Here is a 6,159-nt window from a genome sequence, read left to right on the forward strand (position 1 = left end):
GTTTTTATTTTTATCTTATTTGGAGCACCAGAGCTGGGCTTCCCCCCACCCCATTTCTTTTTCATTTAATTTAGCCCCTTTGCAAGTTTACAGATAAGGTATGCAAAGAAAGTGTAGCAAGTCATTTTTTGCTATGAATATAACATTAGGATAATGTTTCAGCTCCCACAAAGAGTTTTTTTTTTTTTTCCTTCTCCCTGTGTGGACAGGTGTTCTTTTACCCACTTCTGAATGGGAGATATCCAGTCTCTTAAAACTCGGCAAAGTTAGCCGTTGTTTGCCACAATGCGAAGGCAAACTCGAAAAATTCACAAAAACACACACAATTTTGCCGAAGCTAGGAAAGGGCAAAGCAGGGATTGGGCAAAATCTCATTACATCTGCTCTAATCGCTTAGCAACACAAAGCCGGGGCTTGTGCGGCGAAGGGAAGCCATTCACTGCGCTCTGACAGGCCGCATTCAGCCAGCATTAGTCAGCTCCATAAATCACCGCTGCCCATTGGCTGCGCGGCAGGCTTTGGAGCAGCCCTGGGCTGTCAGCGAAATACAAAATGTAGACCCCAGAGGCTAGCAATCGCAACCTCTCCCCGGTCTTATCCCCTACCCCACTTTTTTTTATTAAAGGGGGGCGGATGCTGGGGAAGAAAACTGCATTAACTTTATTGACTGAGAAATCTTACCTATTCAAAAAATGGCCTGGAGACCACCGAGTTAAGAGAGGAGACGCGCCTGAAATTGAGGAGGAGTGGGGAGCGGGAGTGATGGGCAGATCTGCGGCTGGCTGCAGAGATGTTGAATGCACGTATTATCAGAGGCTGGCATAGAACTACTGGGACACACGTTTCACCTCCCTGATGCAATCTTTCCATTTTTAAATTGGGAATAGGAAGGTTATATATGGAGAAGACTATCTCACCGTTCATATCAGGTGGACCCACCAAGGAAGAGAAAAAGAAACCATTCTGCTCTGCTCAGAGCTTCCAATGAGTAGGACTGAGATGTAATAAAGGAGGAATTGGAAGTGCATCTCAGAGTTTGCTGTTCTTGAAGAGAAGTAAGACACTGAATTAACATCCAGACTTCTTGGTGCCCAAACAGCTAGAATAAACAATGTAAGGGACAAGAGGAATGCCCTGTGGAGGAAACCACAAGCTCTATGTAAATGTTCATGTGGTGCTAATGTTGTTTTTTTTTATTCTAGTTCTGTTTCTCATCTTCATGGGGACTGGCCAGGTGTATCTAAATCACAGCCCAGGCTTAATTCTTTCCCATAAACCTCATAGAATGAAATCTGGCAGTAGAAATGGATTCAAAGTAGACTTTCCTAGAAAGTCCAGGTTGCCTTCCCTCAAATGCTTTCCCAGAGGACTTCCTCCAGAAGCTTTCCCAAGGGCTCTGTCTAAAACAACTCTCCATCTCTCACAATCAGTCCCTGTCCATGACCCTGATTCTCCTTCCTGATATTTACCCCTATGTGAAAGTGCTGTCTTTGCTTTTTTCTATGTTTGTTGACAATATTCTCACACAGAATGGTGAATTCCATGAGGACAGAGGCCTTTCCTGTCTTTTCACTGCTAAGTCTCTGGAAAAATAGTTGGTAGAGTGCTTGCCTTGCATGCACAAGGCCCTGGGTTCAATCCCCAGCACCACACACACACACACACACACACACACACACAGGCTGAAAAAACAGTATTTGGAAGAATGGATCTGGATCATATGCTTTCCCCTTCTGATCTACTCTTTACCCTTCTCTACTCTTCAGTGTCACTTGGAATTCATCCCTAGGGTTCTCTTGCCTTCTGACTTCCTGTTGGGTGTGGCCAGTGGGAGGCACCCATAGGAGGCCACAAAGTGGGAGGGGAGGTATGTGGAAATATCCATACTCTCTTACTGTTTGGGCTCAGTTGCTTTGACAGTGGTTCTGCTCCTTTGTCTGAGGACACAGCTGCCCCACAGCTACAGCTATTTCTGAGATCCAGGAACAGAGTTCTCCTCTTGCCACTTCAGGTTCAGGTCCTTACAGTTCGCCCTTGTTACTAGCTCTGGGTGTTGCATTTTGGGTTCCCGTAGCCCTACCTAGATCTCTCTGTTTATCCATTGAACTCTTTTCATTTACCCTTTTACATAAGTGCCATTAGTTCCTGCTGACCCTGACTGCTGGTTGGTAGTCAGGCCAATAGCCCCAGGATCTCATGAATATATACTAGTGCTTTTTAGGAATTCATAGGACTATTGGCAAGAAACTTCCAGGGGCAGGGGCGAACCAAACTCTCTGCAACATCTAACTCTAGAAAATAATTTCACCTTTTGAAGCCAGCAATGACTTGCCTGAAGGTCTGCAAAAGAAGTTAGTTATTTTCTCTTCTGGAAAATGAGAGTAACAATACCTTCCTTTGCATAGATCACCAGATGAATAGAAAATGAAAGGGCTTTGCAGCTGTCAATAACTGTATATCAGTGCAAGAGATATCCACTTCTCATAATCTTTCTGAATCAGATAAGGAGGTGGTGCTGGAACTTGCCATTAAGATAAACAGAGACGCTGCTGTGGGGAGCCACTAACATTTTCACCCATTTGTTACTCGAACATTTATGCAATCACTTAAAAAGGGGTGGACAAATGATTAAATTTAGTCAACCTTTATAGGTCTTAATTGCCTTCATTTGTATCTTCTACTGCAAACTCTCCAAGAAGTATGTTTTATTGCATTTTAATTTTTTTTAGCACTATTGATGCTTCTCAGTGATCCCATTTCTCTTGTCTTATTGTTGAGTAGTCTCTGGACTTCTATCCACTTCTGGACCGAGAAATGATTGTTTCCGGATTTCCCCAGAAATTCCAAGTAACCTAGAGTCAAAGGTAGAGAGGGAGGTGGATTCCCTGATACTAGCGTTCTTTTCGCGCTGCGAATAAGAATGACTTGGCTCTAGCGCAGGTCTAAGTTATATTCCTTCTTCCTTTGTATGCAAGATTAGGTTGTTACAAAAGAGGGTGTGTAGGTTAATGGCAGGAAGCAAGTTGCAGCGCGGAGCGCAGGCCCTGAGCGCGTGTCAAGCTTAATGATTTATTCAAGCTGCAGCGCATCCGGGCGTTGATTGGCTGCAGGCATGCGTCCGCTGTCAGCTGCGCGCGCCAGAGACTCGCCAGGCTACCTGACGCCGGGAGGTCGGGGGGAGGTCGCCGGCGGAGGTAGAGGGAGAGGGACAACAGGCTTGGGGACCGGCTCCCCGGGAGGAGTGAACAGGAGGAATAGGTAGGAAGTGACAGGAAGGAAAAGAGAGACAGGATGGCAGCCAGAGTGCAGAGAGGAAAAGAAAAAGGAGAAAAGGATCGGGGGAGGGAACGAAGGAAGGAAGGAGGGAGAGGAGAAGAGACGGGGAGGGAAAAAAAAAATCCAGGATAGGTGGTAGGGAGGAGAGGGGGAGGGGAGAAAGAAAATGAAAGAGAGGAGAGGCGAATGAATGAGAGAGGGAGAATAGGGAGAGGTTGGAGAGGGGAGTGGGACGCGCTCCCAGAATGTCCCGCGTGCGCCCCCCTTCAGGCAGCCAGCGGGCGGCTGCTCACAAAGCCGCCTTTGATGCGCTGGCTACCAGGGCTATTTTGGGGATGAGATGGGGGAAAGCCGCCAACCCACACTCCTTGAAGGGAGTCACTTTCTGCAAAGTACGTTGGAGAGGACTGGGCCCTGGGTCTGGACTGCTGGGGCAGGAAGTGGATGTAGGGGACAAAAGCTCCGCACCTGCCAAAAGCGAGAGCACTTAGTGAGCACCTCCCCCGCAGCCCCCTCCCTGCTCCCCAGCCGGTCCGGGGAGCTCGGGCTGCTGGGCTCTCGAGCAGCGCTACACCGCCCCCTCCGGACTCCACCGCCGCCGCACCCAGCCCTTGTACATCCTCCCTGCCAAACCGCTTCTGCCAGCCTTTCTGGGTCTTTCTCCGAGTCACTTTCTCCCTCCTCTCTCCTCTTTCTCTTTCTGACTTTTCTTCTTTCCTTCTGCTTTCTTCATTCATTTGCTCTCTCTTTTTAGCCATCATTATTTAAAACTAAAAAATAAAAAAAAATAAACCTGAACACTTCTAGATTGTATATAGGAGTCCTGCTTCAGCCAGGGAGCCCTTTGGAGGGAAAAAGGGAGAGCGGGAAGTCAGAGCCCAGGAAAGAAGGGGAAGAGAATGAAAATCAAATGGGAAAACCAGCCCACTGTGCGCATTTGCTGGGATAAAGTTGTTGAGCCTGGAGAGGCAGCGGTCAGAGGGTGGCTGCTTATGTTGAGGGAGCTGGGAATTCTATCAATAACCATCCCTGTCCCAAAGACCGAGACTGAAGTAAAGCTGGCATGCCGCCCCCCACAGCCTCCAGTACACACAGCTCTTGGCCTCCCCCAGCTATCTCTCTTTACTAGGAAAACAGTCTGGCTCCATTGTCCAGGTGCCAGCAGGGCCTTTGGCGAAAGGGAGGCCGGCCAGCCCTCTGATCAAACTCAAAGGTTAGTTAAAAGACAAAAACAGCTGAAAGTCTTCATGAATAACGCCGAGCCAGCCCACCCCCACCCAGACCCCCCCAGCTCAGTGTAGTGCAAGCCACGCTCAATGCCCGACCACTTTGTTATGCTGCTCGCCTAAGTCAGAATTTCACAGAAAGGCCGAGAAGAAAAGCTCTCACAATTAGGGGTCGCCTGTCAGAAAACATTAACGCCTTCCTCTCCCAGCCTGTCAGGCCTGCTGCAGATACAAACCGCCATGGCGAATTGGCCCTCCACCCCGTGAAGCCCCGCCAGCCAAAGGAGCAGGGATTTGCAAGCCAAAGGAGATGGAGCCGGCCTAAGTGCAATTTCCGCAGTGTCGCAATGCACAGAGATGTCCCACCTTCTGCTTTCTAAGACTTGGCCCTGGAGAGGTCATAGGAGATAGTCCTCCACATGGGCATGGACAGATCTCCCAGACCAAGGCAGCATAGTAAAATGGTTATACCCTTCTCCAATGTTTACTGATCATATTTCAAGTGCCAGGCATCTTATTTTGTTCATGATTAGAATAGTTCTTTAAGGTAGTAGATCATCATATTTACTATAGAGGTGAAGAAAAACGAGAGATTCAGAGAGGCCATGGGACTTGTCAGGGGTCATATAGCTAGGTAATGTCAGGGACAGGATTTGAACTCAGGTTTGCCTGATTCCAAATTCCATGTCCTTTTGACCTCTGTCCAATAGTTAGTTTCTCCAATAAGATTCAGAGAACAACTCTATGCTTGTTCACTTCCGAAAGCATTAGTAATACTCAAGCATGTTCTTTGCCATCTTTCTGTATTAACAAGAATATTCCCTGCTTTTAGAACAGTATCTAGCACATGCTTAGCACTTATACATTTATAGAAGGAAGAAAACAGGGAAGGAAGGGGGGACATTCCATAGAAATGTCCTTTTGGTTTTCTTTGAATACTATTTTCTTCTGGAAGATATTTGATTAGGGGTCAAAAGATCTGGTTGAGATTCTGGATCCCTGTCTGATAACTAGGGAGTTGAACTCTTGTCTCCTCACTTGCTTAAGTGGAGATAATAATAACTACCTGCCAGGAATGGTGAAGATAGAATTAGATAAACTATGTAATGCCCCAGCATGGTGTCTAGCACATACAAGATAGTCCAAAAATTAAGTTGAAATGAAATAGGAATTAGTCTTTATTTTTCTGTATCAAGAAAATATATTCCAGGTATGCAATTACATCTAGGAAACAAAAATACTGTGCTACAGCTAACTTATCAGGGAACTTGACATGCTGTTGTCCTGTGGTGTTCAAGCTGCAAGGATGCTGTGTGGTAAATCAGAGACCACGTTTGCAGATCTCAGGGAAACTGTCTATTGGTGTGGAAGAGTTTCAGGGCCTCCAAGAAGTCAGCAGTCACCTTTCAGTAAGAACAGAATGACTTGACTGCCAATTATTTCTTCATAAGGAAGCAGGTAGGAAATGAAAAAGTAAGTCCTAAGGAGTGACTACTTTGCTAGGAGAAAATTAGCACTGAAAGTTAGAGTTAGTTACTATGCTTTTTTTCCAAGAGTCTTATCCCCCTAGCATTCTGGAATGGTTCAGAACTTTGATTTCTTCCACAGGACTTAGAAGGATAATTTGCAGAAATCATAATAATTTAAGGGATGGCTA

This window comes from Marmota monax, unplaced genomic scaffold (genome assembly GCF_021218885.2).
Source record: "Marmota monax isolate L192 unplaced genomic scaffold, Marmota_monax_Labrador192_F-V1.1 WCK01_AAM20220418_F8-fsc00051, whole genome shotgun sequence".
Taxonomy (NCBI): Eukaryota; Metazoa; Chordata; class Mammalia; order Rodentia; family Sciuridae; genus Marmota; species Marmota monax.